Source organism: Pelodiscus sinensis, unplaced genomic scaffold (genome assembly GCF_049634645.1).
Source record: "Pelodiscus sinensis isolate JC-2024 unplaced genomic scaffold, ASM4963464v1 ctg69, whole genome shotgun sequence".
In the NCBI taxonomy this organism is placed as follows: domain Eukaryota; kingdom Metazoa; phylum Chordata; order Testudines; family Trionychidae; genus Pelodiscus; species Pelodiscus sinensis.
Genome location: NW_027465915.1, coordinates 401,271 through 422,726, shown reverse-complemented (window position 1 = coordinate 422,726; position 21,456 = coordinate 401,271). Strand labels below are relative to the sequence as shown.

Genomic DNA, 21,456 nt, shown 5'->3' with positions numbered 1-21,456 from the left:
TCAGGTCCCATCGTCCTGGGATACCACTCCCCAAATTGGAATTATTTAGGTCAGCCCCCTTTAACAATGAAAGGGGGAATGTACACATTGGTTGCTCCCCCAGGTAATAATTATTTACACTGGGTCTGATAGAAAATAAAAGTGATTTTATTAAGCATAAGCAGTAGGATTTAAGTGGTAATAAGTGAAAACAGGCAGAGCAATCAATTACAAACTCAACAGAAAACACTTAGCTAATTCTACATTGAAACCTCAGTACAAACTGGTTACAACCGTGGTCACCAACCGGTCGATTGTGATTGACTGGTTGATCGCGAGGCCTCCACCAGTCGATCGTGAGGCGCTCAGGTCCCTCCACCCCCTATTTTCCCCCCCACCCCTGAGAAGCCCCACTGCCTACCTCCAGCGTAGGGCCTGCTTCTCGCAGGGTGGACGGAAGTCCTTCCTGCAGCTTCGTGCCACTTCCGGGGCTTCTGGAAGTGTGCTGGGCTGCTCCCCTCCCACAGCTCTGCGGCGTGCTGGGCGTGCTGCGGGAGGGGGCGTCGGCCCTGGAGGAGGAGTGGGGTGGCTTCCCTGCACCGCAGGAGGGGTGAATCAAGCGCAGGGGTTTGGCTGCGCCATGGAAGGCACGTGCTGGCTCCAGAGGTGGGTGTAGGGGACTCTCTGCCCTCACTGACCGCCGTTTCCTCTCCCCACTCCTTTCTCCCCCACTCCCCTGTTCCCTCTCCCCACTCCTCAGCTTCAGAAACCTGTCCCCATTGGCACCCTGTCCCCTGCTGAAGCACCCACTAGCACCCTTCCCCAGTACTCCCCACTCCCACCAACACAGTTGGGTCCACATTAGTGAAGTTTGGGGGCGAGGGGGTTGGAGGAGGGTTTTTTGCATCTCATTTGTGTGGCTCCAACTGACTTTTCTGTGGATCAGTGACCCCTGACTCAAAATAGGTCCCCTGCCCTTCTCAGAAATAAAGACAACACAGAAACTTTGTGTGTTTGACACAGTATTTTATTTAAAAATGAAGCCTGGCCAACAAACCCCCAGTTGGGACCAAGCCCCCATCTCATCACAGTATCATAACACTCCTGCACTCCCTTTCCCCCAGACCCTACATCTGAGCCTGTCATACACTGGAACCCCCTGCCCTGAGCCCCTCACATACCCCAGCCCAAATTCCTGAACCCTCACATCCAGAAGTCTGTGGCTTGCTTACTACCCCAACACTACCTGGCCTGGAGCCCCCTACCCGAGCCAGCGTCCCCTTCTCCACCTTTTCCTGCATCCAGATTTCTTCCCAGACCTTGCACCTCCCCCAACCCTTCCCACAACCCAATCCCTCATTCCCACCCGGAGCCTACACATCCTGTTTCAACCCAGTAAGGGTCCGGCTAGACTGCAGGAGTTTTTCAGGATTCCAGAGATATCCCAGAAAAACTCTTCTGCATCCAGGGATGTGTTTGTTCTTCCGCTTTTTTTAGTGGAAGCACAAACATGCTCTTTCAGTCACCCTATATTCCTGTTTCCGTGAGGAATAAGGGGGCTTCCAAAAGAAGGGGTTTCTCTGACATTTGGTCCAGTCTAGACAGGCCAAATGTTGGAAAAACCTCTTCCTACAAAGGAATTGGCGGGGGGGAGGGGAAAGCAGCAGTATAAGTGTTGGGGATAGTAGGTGACAGAGAGGGCGGGGCTTCAAGGAAGGGGCGGGGCGGTAGACCTTGGTTGTTCTGTCATTTAAAAAGTGATCTTGGGTGTAAAAAGGTTGGAGACCACTGGGTTACAGATTCATTACAAACTCACTCTACCTAAACTATTCCTTTTCCTACTCAGCTTTCAAACCAGGGCTGTTCCTAACCCAGAGGTCTTGGGTTCCTTTCCTTGGGTGTGCCAGTCAAAGACTAAGCACTCCTACTTTTCTGTTGGTTTTTAAAGATTTCCTTATTGCATGTGAAGTTACTTGGTCAGTTCGGGTGGACATGGGACTTCCCCAGACCAACCACTAAGACTTTAAAGGACAAAAGAGATGGTTTAACTGTTGGTCATCCAGTCATTGAGGCTACGTGTACATTGGCAAGATTTTGCGCAAATACTTTTAACGCAAGAATTTTTGCATTAAAGTATTTGCGCAAGAGAGCATCCATGCCAGTGTAGACGCTCTCTTGAGCAAGAAAGCTCCGATGGCCATTTTAGCCATCAGGCTTTCTTGTGCAAGAAATTCATGTTCCTTGTGTACACTGGCCTCTTGCACAAGAGGGCTTATTCCTGAGCGGGAGCATCATAGTTCTTGTGCAAGAAGCACTGATTTCACACATTAGAACGTCAGTGTTCTTGCACAAGAACTCCCCGCCAGTGTAGACAGGCAGGTAGCGGGCGCTTTTGCGCAAAATCATGCAATGTAGACACAGCCTGAGGGTAGCACCCATAATGGCTTTCATTCACGTGTTTAAAAACCATAAAGCATTCTACACTCCATGTATCTAATATTACACACAAGAATGATGCCTACACCAAAATAAGAAAAACATCAAGCGGATTAGGACATTAAGATAGATAGGTTACATGAATCAATTTGTCCAAAGCATCTTTGAGTTATGTATATTTGTGTCCATAAGTCCATTTCATAAAGGATGGGGAGGAGATCCATCATATTAGCTTTTTCCAGTTACCCGGAACTTTGCTAGTACTCCAAAACTTACTGAAATTGAACAGTATGGCTACGTCTACACTGGCATGAATTTCCGAAAATGCTTTTAACAGAAAAGTTTTCCATTAAAAGCATTTTCAGAAAAGCGTGTCTAGATTGGCAGGATGCTTTTCCGCAAAAAAGCCCCGATCGCCATTTTCGCGATCGGGGCTTTTTTTGCGGAAAACAGTACTATGCTGTGTACACTGGCCCTTTTGGGCAAAAGTCTTTTGGAAAAAGACTTTTGCCCGAACGGGAGCAGCATAGTTTTTCTGGAAAAGCACTGATGATTTTACATGAGATCGTCAGTGCTTTTCCGGAAATTCAAGTGGCCAGTGTAGACAGCTGGCAAGTTTTTCTGGAAAAGCAGATGATTTTCCAGAAAAACTTGCCGGTCTAGACACAGCCTATGAGTCCAGTAAGCTCTTCAGACAGCTCTTTTAAATCTCTAGGTGTAAGTTATCTGAATCTGCTGTTTTTAAGATATTTAACTTTAGGAACGTTTATTTAACGTTAGGGATGTGAAGGACTAGTCGACTATCCACTAAGCAAATTCTTATTGGATAGTCAACAGGATAGTCAACTAATCGCTCCTCTCTCTCCTCACCCCCCCTCCCCCCGCCACTGCCTCTATCAGATAGACTCAGGAGGGGGGGATCCTACAAAGCAGCAGCAGCACCGAATGGAGCTGAGGATCAGCTGAGGACTTCCCAGCTGACCCCGGGCTCCGTGTGGCGCTGCTGCTTTGAAATAACGGGGAGGCCGGTGTCATGCTCCTGACAACATTTCAAAGCAGCAGCACCTGTAGAACCCGTGCCCCCAGGCTCCATGTGGTACTTTCACCTTTGAAGTATAGCAACAGTCCAAGGGCTGTTGCTACACTTCAAAGGTGGAGGTGCCCTATTGCATTTTGCATTGTCTATTTGATTAGTCAATTATCCGATACTTAACATCCTTATTTAACATCCTGTCTAGTTACTATCAGAATGGAGTGTTATCGCCTTATGATGAAACTGCATTGTTTGTTCTATTCCCAAGTACAGAACAGAAATATTTATTAAACATTTTTCTTTTCTGCATTACTGCTTATTCTACTGTATCCATCTAATAGACCAATATTTTCTGGATTCTTTTAGTACCTAATATATTTAAGAAACAAAAGATAAATTTGAGAGAGCATACTTGGCTGCTAGGTGTTAGAGCAACTAACAAAAACAAATTTATACACAGAGGCAATCTCTGGGAACACTGCTTAGATGGTAATTAGGGAGGGGAGGCATAGATTCACTCAGAGCAGTTCAAACCAAACCACAAAATAAAGAAAAATACCCTGATTGCGACTGGATCCACTTTTTCCCTTTACGTACTTCCAATCTTTTCTTGGTTCTGTCCACTTCCATGCTCCGAATTCCTTGGAGACATGGTAGTCCTGCTGGGGTTTAAATTATTCTTTCTCCCGACTCCTGGTTTAACTATTCCACACAAAGAAAGCAGGCAAGGAATCTTATGCAGTTCAAATTTCAACAGCGCATGCCTATTGGTTGTTTTGGCTGCCTGAGTTTAACCCCTTAGTCACCGGGTGCTGGTCAGCACTCCTGTCCATTATAGCTCCAGTCAAGGAACCTAGTCATTTACCAAGCTCCCATAGCTCAGTGCCTAGAAGTTTGGCATCTATATGGTCATTGGCAGGGCTCGCCAAACCACGGCGAACCCCGCTCGCCAGCCATGCTGTCCGGCGATCTGCGCATGCACAGATCGCCCGAACCTGGCTCTTCCGGGTTGCAATCTACTTGCCATGGGCAAGTAGATTGCATTATTTGTCGAGCCCCGGTCATTGGTGTCAGGGACCTTAATATCAAAGTCAGAATCATTTTGATCCAGAAGGAGCGCCACTATGAGATCACAATCCAGGTGTCACCAAAGTCTTAGCATTTAAAAATTGCTCTGCAACCTTTTTAACCAAGCGATGGGGGAAAGCTGATTGGTGGAGAGGAGCGCGTGGATCAGACAGAGACTTCTCTTAGAGGAGTCTATTGATAGAAATTCTCTAGGTTTTAGTCAGGAAGAGAGGATGGAAGAGGATAAAATATGGGCCAGATCAGACGAGAAACATTCATATAAAAAACAATCTGACACATCAGAAAAGAGCAGACAAACAGTGACAAGTTGTTAAAGTGCTTGTACACAAATGCTAGAAGTCTAAATAATAAAATGGCTGAACTGGAGTGCCTCATGTTAAAGGAAGATATTAATATAATAGGCATCACAGAAACCTGGTGCAGTGAGGACAATCAATGGGACACAATCACTCTGGTACAAGATATATCAGGACAGAAGAGGTCTTGCAGGTGGGGGGGTGGGAGAATGGCACTATATGTGAAAGAAAAATGTAGAATCAAATGAAGTAAAAATCTTAAATGAATCAACATGTTCCATAGAATCTCTATGGATAGTAATTCCATGTTCTAATAAGATTACAACAGTAAGGATCAATTATCGACCACCTGACCAGGGCAGTGATAGTGACTATGAAATCCTAAGGGTGATTAGAGAGGCTATCAAAATAAAGAACTCAATAATAGTGGAGGATTTCAGTTATCTTCATATTGACTGGGTACATGTCACCTCAGGTTGAAATGCAGACACAAAATTTCTTGATACCTTAAATTACTGCTTCTTGGAGCAGCTGTTACAGGAACCCACAAGGGCAGGGGCAATTTTCGGTTTAGTCCTGAGCTGAGTGCAGGATCTGGTCGAAGAGGTAACTATAATAGGACTGCTGGAAAATGATGACTATAATATAATAACATTTAACATTCCTGTGGTGGGAAGCACTCTTCAGCAGCCCAACACTGGCATTTAATTTAGGAAAGAGGAACGATGCAAAAATGAGTAGGTTAGTTCAACAGCAATTAAAAGGTACAGTGACTAAAGTAAAATCCCTGCAAGCTTCATGGACACTTTTCAAAGACACCATAACAGAGGCCCAATGTAAATGTATACCCCAAATTAAAACACACAGTAAAAGAACTAAAGGGCCACTGAGCCTTAACAACCATGTAAAAGAAGCAGTGAGAGATAAAAAATCATCTTTTAAAAAGTGGAAGTCAGATCCTAATGCGGAAAATCAAAAGGAGCATAAACACTGCCAAATTAAGTGTAAAAATGCAATAAGAAAAGGCAAAAAGGAGTTTGAAGAACAGCTAGTCAAAAACTCAAAAACTAATAGCAAACTGTTTTTAAAGTACATTAGAAGCAGGAAGCCTGCTCAATAACGAGTGGGGTCACTGCAAAATTGAGATATAAAAGGAGCACTTAAAGGCGATAAAGTCATTGCGGAGAAACTGGTAAATTTTCAGAATCGAGAGGGATAATTAGTGGTGTTCCCCAACAGTCAGTCCTAGGACCAATCCTATTCAACTTATTCATAAATGATCTGGAGAAAGGGGTAAACAGTGAGGTGGTAAAGTTTGCAGATGATACTAAACTGCTCAAGATAGTTAAGACCAAAGCAGACTGAGAAGAACTTCAAAAAGATCTCACCAAACTGAGTGATTGGGCAACAAAATGGCAACTGAAATGTAATACTAATGTGGATAGCAGTTTTCAGGTATCTAAAAGGGTGTCATAAAGAGGAGGGAAAAAACTTGTTTATCTTGACCTCTGGGGATAGAACAAGAAGCAATGGGCTTAAACTGCAGCAAGGGAGGTTTAGGTTGGACATGAGGAAAAAGTTCCTAACTGTCAGGGTAGTCAAATACTGGAATAAATTGCCCAGGGAGGTTGTGGAATCCCCATCTCTGGGGATATTTAAGAGTAGGTTAGATAAATGTCTATCAGGGATGGTCTAGTCAGTGCTGGGTCCTGCCATGAGGACAGGGGACTGGACTCGATGACCTCTTGAGGTCCCTTCCAGTCCTAGTGTTCTGTGATTCTATGAAATGCAAGGTAATGCATATGGGAAAAAATAACCTCAACTATACATATAATATAATGGGGAGGGGGATTAATTTAGCTACACCTAATCAGGTAAGAGATCTTGGAGTCGTTGTGGATAGTTCTCTGAAGACGTCCACCCAGTGTTCAGCGGCAGTCAAAGGATGTTAGGAATCATTAAAAAAGGGATAGAGAATAAGATGGAGAATATCTTATTGCCCTTAAATAAATCACAGTTTGAATACTGCATACAGATATGGTCTCATCTCAAAAAAGATATACTAGCATTAGAAAATGTACATAGAAGGGCAACTAAAATGATTAGGGGTTTGGAATGGGTCCCCTGTGAGGAGAGATTAAAGAAACTAGGACTTTTCAGCTTGGAAAAGAGGAGATTAAGTGGAGATATAATAGAGGTTTATACAATCATCAGTGGTGTGGAGAAAGTGAATAAGGAAAAGTTATTTACTTGTTCCCATAATATAAGAACTAGGAGCTACCATATAAAATTAATAGGCAGCGTGTTTAAAACAAATAAAAGGAAGTTCTTCTCCACACAGTGCACAGTCAGCTTGTGGAACTCCTTGCCTAAGGAGGTTGTGAAGGCTAGGACTATAACAGGGTTTAAAAGAGAACTAGATAAATTCATGGGGGCTAAGTCCCTTAATGGCTGTTAGCCAGGCTGGGTAAGGAATAGTGTCCCTAGCCTTTGTCAGAGAGTGGAGATAGATGTCAGGAGAGATCGCTGGATCATTACCTGTTCAGTTCACTCCCTCTGGGGCAGCTGTCATTGGCCACTGTCAGCAGACAGGATGCTGGGCTGGATGGACCTTTGGTCTGACCTAGTATAACCATTCTTATGTTCTTATAGTCACCCCTGATGCAGTGGTCTTCCCAGTGACAGAATGTGCCACAGTAGCCCTTTGAAACCCCCTGTGCATTCCATCAAGCACAAGGTGGGTACTAGGGGCTTTGTTTGGTGTCATCCTTGCTGGTGTTGGCCATTTTTGTTCTGCCGTCGACTGCTTCCCATCTTCTGGCCACTACGCATATGCCGACACATTCAATAACTGGACTGGCCCTGGCTCCATCATTACCTATACAACACCAGTCACCATATTCCTCTTGACATTGGTGACTATGATTTCAGTTGTGACACTGTCTGCATTGGCACTGCCTCCTCCATTCCACAGGCTGGGACCAGCACTGTTGACTTACCAGGGATTGGCAGCAGTGATTGTCTCCTCAGCACTGGGAAACATTCTGGATTCTGATGCCCATCAGCAGGTACCGTAGAAACCAAGTGCAGTATTCCCTTATCTTGATGGCTGGGTGCTCAAAGGCCATTCCGAGGAACAGGTGCAAGCTCAACTCATATTTATCAGAGACACGTTTAACAATCTGGCCATCCTAATGGACGAAGAGAAGTCCACCCTGTCTCCAGAGGTTAGAATTTGTAGGGGCAGTTCTGGATTTGACTCAGGCCAGAGCATTCCTACTTGAGTCATCGTTCCAAACCCCCTCAAGTAATATTTGAGGTCTCAGACAGTTTCCCACCACAACAGCAAGTTACTGTCTCAAGCTCCTAGGTTCCACAGCAGCGTGCAGCTATATACTGCAGCATCTCAGACTGAGACTCTGCCCGCTGGAATAGGGTACGTCTAGACTACAGATATTGTCGACAAAGCTTCTGTCGACAAAGAGCGTCTACACTACATTCAGTTCTGTCGACAAAGCAAGCTGCTTTGTCGACATGGCAGTGTAGACGCAAGGACAGTTTACATGCAATAACACCTTCTGTCGACAGAAGGCGTTATGCCTCGTAAAATGAGGTTTACCAGCGTCGACAAAACTGCTGAGTTCTGTCGACGTTATGTCGACAGAACTCAGCGGTAGTGTAGACGCAGGTATAGTTTTGTCGACAAAAGTTCACTTTTGTCGACAAAACTCTGTAGTCTAGACACACCCCTAGTCAGCACTGGTGTATCGACCAATCTGAGACAAATTGGACAGAGTAGTGACTCTTCCAGAATCAGCACTAGACTTGATACTGTGGTGGCTTGACCTTTAAGAGGTATGTACAAAGGTCCCATTCATCCGCCCTCAGCCTCCCATATCTCTAGTGACCGACACTTCCGATTTGGGGTGGAGCACCCAAGACCCATGGCCTGTCATCACAAGAGGACCTACCTCTTCACATCAATATCAGGGAGCTCAGGGCAGTGAGATTTGCGTCAGACTTTCAGGGCTCACCTAGCAGGTGTCACGGTCAATTATGATGCACAACACAATAACCATGTTCTGTATCCACAAATGGGGAGTACACTCTTCTCCCCTGGGTCAAAAAGCCCTATAACGCTGGGACTTCAGAGTAGAATATTCAGTACTCCTTCAGGCATTCTCCCTGTGTGTACAGCAAATTGGCAGACTGCCTCAGCTGGTCCTTCAGCAGTCACAAGTGCTCAGTTGGCCCAGATGTGATGGCATTAGTTTTCCAAAGGTGGGGCTCTCCCCTCATAGGTCTGTTCAGTAATGAACCGCATAACAGGAAGTGTCAGAAGTTCTGCTCCTACAGAACCACAGCCTGGACTCCACTGCTGACACATTCCTCCTTCATTGGCAATCCTTATGTATGAATTTTGACCCATTCCTCTCCTCCACAGAGTGCTTCTCGAGATCAGGAGGGAGTGATCCCCTTCTGGCTGTTCCTCACTGAAGCTGCAGCGGCCACAGGGAGGCGCTTCTCACTTGTCCCCAAGCTGCTGTGAGAGAGGGCTGGGGTAGTCCTCTCTCCCTGGGGCAGCTTGAATAGTGAAGCCCAGCCCCACCCCAGAGTAATGACTTAAACAAAGCATTTACATTTTCATTTTATTTTCCAAAAAACAAAAATTGAGTTAAGGACCTGAGCAATGTTGGGTAAATCTAATGTTAAATATTGAATGATTGGGTGGCGTTTTAGCAGAGGACTAGGAGGAAATTGCTGTGGGTCTGGGATGGGTATTGTAGGTGTATGACATACAGTAATAAATATCACTTCCAAATGCTGTTGCCTCCAAATTGGAGGCAGGAGCAAGAATAGAGCCCAACCTTCCTTGCAATTTATATGAATTGCTAATACCCATCCTATTATCAGTACTTGCAGTGAGCTGTTCCAAGGATGAGTTCCTATGTTACTGCTAAGCACAAATCCCTGACCTCTAGCCTTAATAAGAGTTGCTCTGAGCACTACTGTGATAGCAGCCTTCCAAACTCAAGTGCCTTTGCTGAGTATGGGAGAGGGTGGCTTCTCTTGTTGAAGGGAGCACCGCAGCCATGCAGGCATTGTCCCCTTGCTGGAAGAAGGAATCCAAGCTCCCTAAGAGGAGGGTGTGGAGGATGGGGAAGTTCAGTGCAACTAACTAATAGTTTGGCTTTAATTCCTGACATTCTCTTCATTTGCCTTGGATGCCAGGGAGTAAAAACATGTGGGCTGCTGGCCAAGCAGTGAAAGGAGGAACGTGTGAAGCCTTCAGTTTTCACATGCTTTATCAGACTGCAAAGAAGAGTCTTAGTTTTACCAACATCATACAGGCCAGGAGAATGGGTGAGCCAACCTTAACTCCTGAAGTGCTGGATGTGTGAGAAGGAAAATAGTTTTTCATACTATCCAATCTAGACTTCCCACACTGCAACTTGAGACCATTGCTCCTTGTTCTGCTTTCCATCACTACTGAGAACAGCCTCTCTCCAGCCTCTTTGGAACCTCCCTTCAGGCAGTTAAAGGCTGCTATCGAATCCCCCCTCATTCTTCTCTTCTGCAGACTAAACAAGCCCAATTCCCTCAGCCTTTCTTAGGTCATGCGCTCCAGCCCCCTCAGCATTTTTGTTGCCTTCCTCTGTACCCTCTCCAGTGCGCCCACATCCTTTCTGTAGTGGGGGGCCCCAGAAATGGACATAGTACTTCAGGGCTACATCTAGATTGGCATGATTTTCCGCAAATGCTTTTAATGGAAAAGTTTTTCCGTTAAAAGCATTTGTGGAAAAGAGCGTCTAGATTGGTACGGATGCTTTTCCGCAAAAGCACTTTTAGCGGAAAAGCGTCCATGCCAACCTAGACATGGTTTTGTGCAAGAAAGCCCTGATCGCCATTTTCGCCATCGGGGCTTTTTTGCACAAAACAATACTGCGTTGTCTACACTGGCCCCCTTGCGCAAAAGCATTTGCGCAAGAGGGCTTTTGCCCGAACGGGAGCAGCATAGCATTTCTGCAAGAACACTGACAATCTTACATGAGATCATCAGTGTTCTTGCGGAAATTCAAGCGGCCAGTGTAGACAGCTGGCAAGCTTTTCCGCAAAAGCAACTGCTTTTGCGGAAAAACTTGCCAGTCTAGACGCAGCCCAGGTGTGGCCTCAACAGTGCTGAATAAAGGTGAATAATCACTTCTCTAGATCTGCTGGTAGTACTCCTACTAATGGACCGTAATATGCCATTAGCCACCTTGGCTACAAGGGCACACTATCTGACTCATATCCAGCTTCTCATCTACTCTAATCCCCAGGTCATTTTCTGTAGAACTGCTACTTAGCCAGTCTGTCCCCAGCCTGTAACAATGTTTGGGATTCTTCTGTCCCAAGTGCAGGACTCTACACTTGTCCTTGTTGAACCTCATCGGATATTTGTCCCAATCTTCCAATTTTTCCAAGCCATTCTGGACCCTGTTCCTACCCTCCACTGTAATTACCTCTCCCTCTAGTTTAGTGTCTTCAGTGAACTTGCTGAGGGTGCAATCCATCAACATCTTTATTAATGATCTAATGAGGTGAACAAAATCGGCCCCAGAGCCAACCCTTGGAGTACTCAGTTTGATACCAACTGCCAATCAAAGATTGTTGATCAGTGCCCATTGAGCCTGATGACCTAGCCAGCTTTCTATCCACCTTACAGTCCATTTATCCAATCCATACTTTTGTAACTTGCTTGCAAGAATACTACGTTTAGCCTTATTAAAATACACATTGTTTACTTGGTAAACTTGGCTCAAGTGATCCAGATCTCCCTGAATAACTAACTGATCTTCATTATTTCTCACTCCCCCCAATTTTGTGTCCTCCGAAAACTTCATCAATTGATGATTTTGTGCTGTTGTTTTTTCCTGGGTCATTAATACAAATATTATAGTGTAAGGCCAAGAACCAATCCCAGCAGGACCCCAATGGAAACACATCTACTTAGTGATGATTGTCTGTTTATAGTTAACATTTTGAGAACTGTCAGCCAGTTTTTAATTCATTTAATGTTTGCCGTGCTAATTTTGTCATATTAGTTTATTATTCAAACTGTTGTGCTTCACCAAGTCAAATGCCTTAGAGAAGTCTAATATACTGTTAGAACTATTTTTTATCAACCAAATTTGTAATCTCATTAAGATATCAGATGAGTTTGACCATCTATTTTCCATAAATCCCTATTGATTTGGATTAATTACCCCCACTTTAGTAGACTATTAATCAAATTCTGTATCAGATACTCTATAATCTTGATCGGGGTAAGTATCAGTTTTGCAAGCCATCAGCTTTCCTTGTGTCCTTTTGCTTCCATTATCAATTTTCTGCAGTTCCTAACTTCTGATTTAAATTCATTACTGTCAACTTTTTCCAGTTGTGTTTATATATACAGGCAGTCCCCGGGTTACGTACAAGATAGGGACTGTAGGTTTGTTCTTAAGTTGAATTTGTATGTAAGTCAGAACTGGTACATATTGTAGGGGAAACTCTAGCCAAACATTTCTCCAGAGCTCAGTTTTATTCTCCCACACCTCACTTCCCTCAGTCCTTTATTCTCAAGCTGAGGTGTCTGCTGAGAAAAGCCGCAGAGGACGCGGGCGGCGGGACTGCGGCGCGTCTTGGCAGTCTGCTGGGGGAGGGGGCGCAGCTAGTGGGGGGGTTGCCTCACCCTGTTTGTAAGTAGGGATCCGATGTAAGTCGGATCCATGTAACCCGGGGACTGCCTGTAATTATTTTTTACAGCTGTCTTCATTTTGCCTCAAAACCAGGTTATTTTAAGCTACACGCACAGCCTCTTTTTCAGTTGTGGGATTGTGGCTTTTTGGGTATCGGGTTCTCAATTATGATTGACATTTTTTTCTCATTAAAGGCTTCCTCCTAGCTGATTTGGCTCATAATTGTTTTGAGCTTTGAAACTGGTCCTACTAAATCACCAAGTGCACGGCAAGCGTATTACTGGTCTGTCTCTTATTCTTCTTGCACATTAGAAATGTGATCAAGTCATAATGGCTTGTAATTAAGCTACTATTAATTTTCAGTTCTGTGATCAGTTCCACTTTATCTGTTAGGATAAGCTCTAATAAAGAATTTCTGTCAGTTGGTTGTGAGTTGGAAATTGTCTATAGTGTTTATCAACTAGTATCTCATTATGTGTTCAACCTGCTAGTCATTGGTTTATAAGCTGTTAGGGTAATTTTCTTTTGAGTTATCATCGACACAAAACAGGTGTTGCTATTTTTTATATAGAGGGCCACTCTACTGTGTGAATCATCCCACCATGTTTCAGTAATATGTTATTGTAAATCAAATTTATGCTCATAAATGAGCAAATTGAATTTTTGTTTGCTGCCCAGGCTCCTAGCATTGGTGTATAAAATAATTCATTTTTTTTCACATCTGTAAGTCCTTGATAAATTTATTTTAAGCAGAGTTCTAGCTTTCCTTTTTTACCCCCCCCCCATTTGTTATTACTTTAACTCCCTTCTGACTAACATTTTGTGTTCATGCTTTATATGCTTGCTTTTGTATAGTGAGTGTAGGTGCATATCACTTAGTTGAAGAGGTTGGAACTCAATTGTGCATGTTTCAGTTTTGAATGTAAGTGCTTTTCAGTGTTCTCACCTTATTGTGCTTTTTCCTTAAGCTATTTCATAAGCATGGGGTATGTGTTGAGAGAGAGTGAGACTGTGGATCTGACCTGGAATCCTTGGGGAATAGCTGTTCAGGAGAGCTAGAATAGATTGAACTGAATGCATTCCAGGTTGCACAACTCTGAGCTAATCTCCCAGAGGCAGAGACATTACTCACCAATCAAGAATGTACATGTACTTTTCCTAATGAGAACAAAACATTTTATCCTGCTCATTAGAAGAAAGAGTGCACAGTTACTATGCCACAAGACTCCTCTTTCTTGAGGATCCAGTTGGGGATGACTTCTGTATGCTTGGTTGTTCAGGTAAATTGGAAGGCTTGCCCAAATGTTGTCCTAGAAAGAAATAGACTCCATTGTTTCCTTGGACTTGCTGGACTTTGTGCAGCTGGCCCAACCTTGTCTTCTCTAGTGGAAAGAGCAGGACCCAGGAGCAGAGAAGGTTTCGCTTACTGAAAACTAGTATTGAAATATTATGTTTTCTGTTTTTTCCAGCTTGAGGTACAATAAGAGAATCAATAAGAGAAATGAAGGTGTCTCAACACCGCTCAGAGTCCAAATGGTAAGTGGAAGGCATTGGGATTCCATACTATGCCACTCTCGATATAGGCTAATGCTACAACTCAGGTTCTAGGAGATTGGCTATCAGTTTCTCTTCATGTTTCTGATTCTTAATGAGATGAATGCAAAGGCCATCAGGCCTGTCAGCTCCTCTGTAGTGTCTGTTTAGCCAAGGCCAGCAGGCCTCATGGTTGAAGCTGAGTTTCTGTGTAGCTGGGCAATTGGTTTTTCCCAAATGCATTTGTGTATGTACTTTTCATAAATAGAAACATTCACTAACACTTCACTTTGTTCAGTGCGCTTTCCCCTTTCCTGCTTTCTTTTGCCTCTTTTTCTTCTTTCCATCTCTTCACTGGCATTTCTTCCACGCCACCACTTCCTCTCTTTCTAGGATTTGGGATATGATTTATAAGCTAAATTGATACCCAGACCTAATCTGTGTCTTCCTTGGTAGAAGAAATCTCTGAACTTGAGACTTGGAAGTTTGTTTCCTGATGTGTTGGAATGTAAAAAGTGACTTTTAAAATTAGAAATTGCCACACAAGTGAATGGTTTTCACCTACAAAAAGTGTGGTTTACAGGGTTCAAGCCAGCAAATATCAGACAAATTCCTACCTTCCTTCCTGTGATTTATGCCAGGGTTTGGCCAGATAGTGCTGCCAAATATGCAGCTTCAGGAAGCCTCACCCATCTTAGGACACAGCTTGTATGATGTTTGCTGCTTGTACTCCATTGCCATGTGGTGTGGGGAGTGAGCTGCTTTGTGCTTGCTGAGCTCTGTGGTGTTAATACCTCTTGGGAAAAGTGATGTTTTGCTGAGGCATTTCACTCTTCTGTTCAGAAGGAAATCTCCACCTCCCCACCGTGTGAGAGCAGCTTCCTTCCAGCTAGCAGAGCAAAACAATTTGGGGTAGGTGAGTGTGAAAAGTCTGGATACCAATTGTGGCTATTACAGCTGTGAAGGCCAGCTGAATGATTTTGCAAGGATCACAAATTGGATCTTATTTTACTCCCTTCCTGTCCCTAGCCTTTCTTGTGGGCGCTGCACCTAGCAGACCCCTAATTATCCTCTATTACACTTCCTTTCTGCTAAGGAAGGACATAGGGAGCTCACCGAGTGAGATTCAGAGACTTGCACCACAGAGAAAGGGGTATTGTATCAGAGCAGAATGTGCATGAAGGAGCCATATATCAGGAGGCTGGAGGAAGACTATTTACGATACGCCTGGTGGTTATGGTGAGAATACCACTAAAATAAATTCAGAGATCATAGCCAGAGCATGTGCTACTCTTTCAGGGGTAAAGTATGTTATGTCTTGTTCCATCTCCACAGTAACAATGAGTAAATTCTTGGATGATAAAGATCAAGTGGTAGGAAAATGTATTTGAGATGACATATCACAAAGATCAAGGGGGCAGGTTTTGCTCAGCTTTACATTATGCCATTCAGCAGTGCAAATGAAACCAAGAGAGAGCAGGTTGGAAATTAAACCAAAATGATAAAGATGGTGTTTTAAAGGGAGACTAAATAATAATACTAGGTTATTGAGTTACCTAAGGGCCTCTTTTCTGTATGTATAGTCATATGCAGTACAGAAATAAAGGAGTACAGAGGGGACAGAAACCTGTCAGTGTCCAGCATCCCCCTGATAGGATGAGATGGATATTTCTTATAATATCAGGAAATTTGTGGCCAGTGCTCCAATGGAAGAGGAAAATGCCCTTATTTCCTGCCAGCATGTGCTTAGGGGAAGTTCTTTCCTAAACGTGTAACTTAGCATTGCTTTCAGCTCTGTATTTGAGAGTACTAATTACCAAAGTTAACTAGAAAAATAACTATTTAGAAAATCTAGACATACACAAATCCATGGGTCTAGATTTACTGCATCCGAGGGTGCTGAGGAAGTTAGCAAATGTCACTGATGAGCCTTTGGCCATTATCTTTGAAAACTCGTGGAGTTTGGGAGAGATCCCAGATGATTGGAAAAAGGCAAATTTAGTGTCCATCCTTAAAAAAGGGAAGAAGGACAGTCCAGGGAACTACAGACCAGTCAGCCTTACCTCAGTCCCCAGAAAAACCACGGAGGGGATCCTCAAGGAATCCATTTTGAAGCACTTGGAAGAAGGGAAAGTGATCAGGAATAGTCAACATGGATTCATGAAGGGCAAGTCATGCCCGACCACTTTGATTAGCTTCTTTGATGAGGTAACTGGCTCTGTGGACATGGGAAAGTCAGTGGATGTGATATACCTTGACTTGAGCAAAGTTTTTGATACGGTCTCCCACAATATTCTTTTCAGCAAGTTAAAGAAGTATGGATTGGATAAATGGACTGTAAGATGGATAGAAAACTGGCTAGATTGTCAGGCCCAATGGATAGTGATGAATGGCTCGATGTCAGGTTGGCGGTCGCTTTCTAATGGAGTGCCCCGAGGATCAGTTCTAGGGCCGTTTTTTCTTTATTAATGACCTGGATGAGGGGATGGATTATACCCTCAGCAAGTTTGCAGATGACACTAAGCTAGGGCGAGAGGTAGATACACTGGAGGGCAGGACTAGGGTCCAGAGTGACCTGGACAGATTAGAGGATTGGGCCAAAAGGAATTAGATGAGGTTCAACAAGGACAGGTGTAGAGACCTGCACTTGGGATGGAAGAATCCCAAGCATTGGTACAGGCTGGGGACTGACTGGCTAAGTAGAAGTTCAGCAGAAAAGGACCTGGGGGTTACAGTGGATGAGAAGCTGGATATGAGTCAACAGGGGGCCCTTGTAGCCAAGAAGGCTAATGGCATATTAGGCTGCATTCGGAGGAGCATTGCCATTAGGACTAGAGAAGGGATTGTTCCCCTTTATTCAGATCTGGTGAGGCCACATCTAGAATACTGTGTCCAGTTCTGGGCCCCCCACTATAGAAAGGATGTGGACATATTGGAGAGGGTCCAGCAGAGGGCGATCAAAATGATGAGGGGGCTGGAGCACATGACCTACGAGGAGAGACTGAGGGATTTGGGTTTTAGTCTGCAGAAGCAAAGAGTGAGGGGGGGATTTGATAGCAGCCTTCAACTTCGCGAAGGGAGGTTCCAAAGAAAAGAATGTGAGGGTGGAGGCCTATCCTAGATCTACGCAGATTATACAAATTCCTGTGCAAATGACATTTCAAAATGGTCACTCTTGTAGCGATTATCCTGGCACTGGAGAAAGGGAGCTGGTTCGCAGCGCTCAGCCTTCAGGACACATTTTCACGTCACCGTTCATCCCTCTCTCAAATGATTTCTCTGATTTTTGCCTGGACTCTTTACCACATCACTGATTGGAGGCCACACAGGACGTGATTGCCATAGAGTTGGCGAGTCCTACTGTGATAGTTCTCACCTGCCTACTGCTCATGGGGTACATGTTCCAACACTGGCTGTCCTTGGTTTTCATTCCTTTCAAACATCAGTTACACAAAATGGTCACCCTTCCACGCTATGTCCTCGCTTCTCTACGCTGGTGGATCACCTCCAACAGCTTTCTTGCTGGGTCTCTTTCAGCATTGGCAGCCTTCTATCCAGATTACAACCGATGTCTTTCTTTTGGGATGGGGCACTCACTTGCAACACCACTTAGCTCAGATCAGGTGGTCCCAATAGGAGTCCAGACTTTATATCAATTTGCTGCAACTCAGGGTGGTGCAACATGTCTGCATTAATTTTGCCACCAGTATCTGCAGCTGCACCGGCTTATCCATCTCATCCCTCAGGGTCCATCTTGCTGCAATCGCTGCCTTCGATCTGCCGGTGGATGGATTCTCTATGTTTGCACACTCTGCTACCAAGAGCTTCCTCAAGGGTCTTCACAAGTTATATTCTCCCTACAGGCATCCACCGCCAGTATGAGATTTGAACTTAGTCTTGAACTCATTTGACCTCCCTTGGAACCATTGTCAATCTATTCCCTCCTTCTCTCCATGAAAGTAGTATTCTTAGTTGCGATTCCCTCTGCTCGCAGGGTCAGTGAGATTGGGACTCTTACAGTAGACCCACCTTACACAGTTGTTGCTGAGGACAGAGTTACTCTATGGCCTGACCCCGCCTTTCTTCTGAAGGTATACACATTGTTCCACCTCAACGAGACTATTGTGCTACCAGCCTTTTACCTGAAACTGCATGCCTCCTGCCTTGAGGTCGTCCTTCACTTTGGACATTTGGAGGGCCCTTGACTTTTACATTGATAGGACCAGGGTCTCTTGTAAATGGCAGCACCTGTTTGCCTCCATTGCAGACCATTCCAAGGTTATGTCCATCTCTGTCCAGCTTATTTCCAAGCCAATATCCTCTTCCATTATTCACTTCTACTCCCTATGAAGCCACACACTCCCAGCTCCAGCTAAAGTGCATTTTATTTGAGCTATGTCCATGCCTATGGCGTTTCTTCATGATGTCTCACTCAAGGACATTTGCCAGGCGGTCACCGGGTCATCTGAACGCACCTTTGTGCGACACCGTGACATCACTCCACAACCATCGGCTGACTTTTCAGTAGCCATGGCAGTCTTACTTCCACTGTCAGTCGGTGATTCTGAAGCCCACCTAACTATTCGATCACTGCTTTGTTGTTACCCACATTGGAGCACCCAAGGGAACATCACTTGAAGAAAGAGAAGTTAGTCACCTTGTGCAGTAATGACAGTTCTTAGAGATGTGGGTGCATCGCTACCCACCCTCCTCTCATCTACTTAGGAGTGCTGAGTTAGTTGGGTGTAGAAAAGGAACTGAGGAGGGTTGGGCTGCGTGCAAGCTGCAAACTCCATGAGGTGCCTACAGTATGTGCAGACCAGCCAGCTACTGCTATGAAAAATTCCAATCCGTGGTGCCGGTACGACACAACACCAATAGTGGAGCACTCGGGGGGACGGACGGACGGACACATCTTGAAGAATTGTCATGACTGCACAAGATGAGTAATTTCCCTTTCCTGCATTGCTGAAACCATTTTTTGGACATGCCTGCTTCGCCTGCTTTTAAAAGGTGTATAACCTTTGAGCTGTCCATTTCTGTGTCTGATGGACACTCTCTCCACTGCTTGGGTGCGGGGCACTCCACCTCTCAGTATCCCCACTGCAAGAAATTCACATTGAGGGACTAGAAAGGCCAGGGGAGCTGCAATTGAAAATCTTGCTCTTGGAGAAGATAGTTGGACCCGCTTCTGACTCGGAGCACACTATATGGACCCTGTGGCGGTCTCTGGGAGAGCGGATGCCATAAGGTCAAGCCCCAAGGACTCTGACAGGACTCAGGTGCCCATAAAAGGTCCAATTTCTCTTCAGGGGCTGATTTTCCCCCTTGAGGAAATGCTCTCTGAAGAAAAAATCTGCCCCAGAACTGGTTGCACTAAAGGCACTGAGCTAGTCTGGCTCTGATGGGCTGAGACTCCAAAGAGAAGTCACAGTCCTTTTGTAAGGCACCAGCCTAGGCAAAGCAAAAGCTGTCCATAAGGGCACCAACCAAAACACGATTGGCACCAACCCCAGTATGGACTTGTCCATGCGCAGCATCAGCACCGAGCACGACCATGCCACCACCCACAGCACCATTGGGTCAGCCAAAACATCCAGCAGAGTTGGCACATGCCAAGCACTCGGCACCAACAGCTCAACCTGCATTACTGCAAGTAGCCATGGTACAAGTGGCCCTACCCACTACGCTGCCACCACAAGCATTTACCACTAGCACAGACCTGATGGTTCTTCTTCGAGTAGTGTCCCCGTGGGTGCTCCACATTAGGTGTTGGGCTCCGTCCCGGTGTGGCAGCTCAGAGATTTTTGGTAGCCTGCATTCGGCCGGATCACGCATGTGCAATGCGTGTCTCGCACCTTTTGCCTAATGTGTGCGATCCGGCTCCTGCCAGTTCCTTTCAACCGCTCACAGGTCACAGACGGAGCTCTCCTCGTCCCTTCATTACCTAGTCAGAAAATGAAAAATTTGTATATATTAGTTAGTAGTTATTAGCTGTAGTTGTTGTTAGTGGTTAGTAGTAGTTCTAATTGTGGTTTTCAGTTAAAAAACTAAACAGAAACCCTTCGGTTCTTTTTCTGTCCTTAAGCCGTTTAAAAAAAAAAAAAGAGAGAGAGAGAGAATCAGCATCAAATGGAGACAAGACAACTTCTAACAATGCTGGGATCTCCTGGTTAAAAAAAAAGTGACCTCTGCTGTGAGGCAGTGCCACCCTCTGACGGCCATTCCTCATGTATTTGATGCCTGGGCGAGGCTCATGTGCCTCAAAAGTGTGCCCATTGCTCAAAACTAACGGCCAGAGCAAGGCGCGATAGAGAAATGTGCCTACACGTGATTTTGTTTGACAAGGCACTACAAACCTCAGATGCCTCGTCCCCTTCGACTTCGGATCCTTCATCGTCCCAGAAACACAAGGCGTCCTCTTCTGGAACAGCTCCACTTAAAAACAAAAGGGTCTCACTGGTGCGTTTCTTGCCTGCGGAGTGAGTGCGGGGGAGAAGCCTGGCACATCCGGCACCACCTCCTCATGGTAAAGGCCGGCTCCAGCTGCAAAGCCAAAGAAGATGTCAGACACGGCACCGACAGCACCGAGACCCAAGATGGCACCGAAGACCCAGGCGTTCTTGGGACCTCCCCTTTGACAAACAGAAGCTTTTTGCACATAAAACACATGAGTCTTTTCACACATAAGAGTCCCGTACCACCCTCAGAACTCTGGGGGTAGCTAAGCACTATCTATACTAAAGGTGTTATTATTTCAGCAGACCACAGCAACATCAACGTGGGTTCGATCCGTGTCTCAGGCCAACCTGTCAACAAGCAGCAGGTTCAACTCTTTTGTCAAGGGCTCCTAGTCTCAACCTGTTGTCACCCTGCAGCAACAACTCTCAGGCACTTTCTATCATCGCCTGAGGCCGTTTTATCAGCAGTGGACCACCATCGCCTTCGATCACTAGGTCCTGGAGATTGTGTTGTCCGGTTTTATGACACCATTCCTGTCTCTACCTCCAACCACTCCACCCACCCCGTCCCTCTTCAGGGACCCTCTCACAAGACTCTACTCAAACAAGCGGTCTACCACCTAGTCTATTGGGGCAGTAGAGTGGGTACCGGACGAGTTCAGGGGAAAAGGGTTCTATTCTCGTTATTTCCTCACACTGAAGAACCATACTTGACCCCTGGAACATAAATTGGCAAATAGTGATGCTTTGATAATTCTGGCTCTAGACAACAAAGACTGGTTTGCAACCCTCGACCTTCAGGATGCTTACTTTGACATTACTATCCATCCAGCACACAGGCAATTTCTTCACTTTACAATAGACAGGGAACATTTCCAGTGCCGGGTCCTGCCTTTCGGCCTTTCATC

At 45.1% G+C, this 21,456-nt stretch overlaps 1 protein-coding gene across 1 annotated transcript in view; it reads left to right on the top strand.

Moving 5' to 3' along the window:
* Window positions 1-21,456, top strand: part of PLXNB1 (plexin B1) — a 288,895-nt gene that overhangs the window by 108,504 nt on the left and 158,935 nt on the right. The window contains exon 2 of the mRNA XM_075916670.1: window positions 14,024-14,090. The gene's annotated coding sequence lies outside the window, so the exon portion shown is untranslated. The remainder of the gene's footprint in view (window positions 1-14,023; window positions 14,091-21,456) is intronic.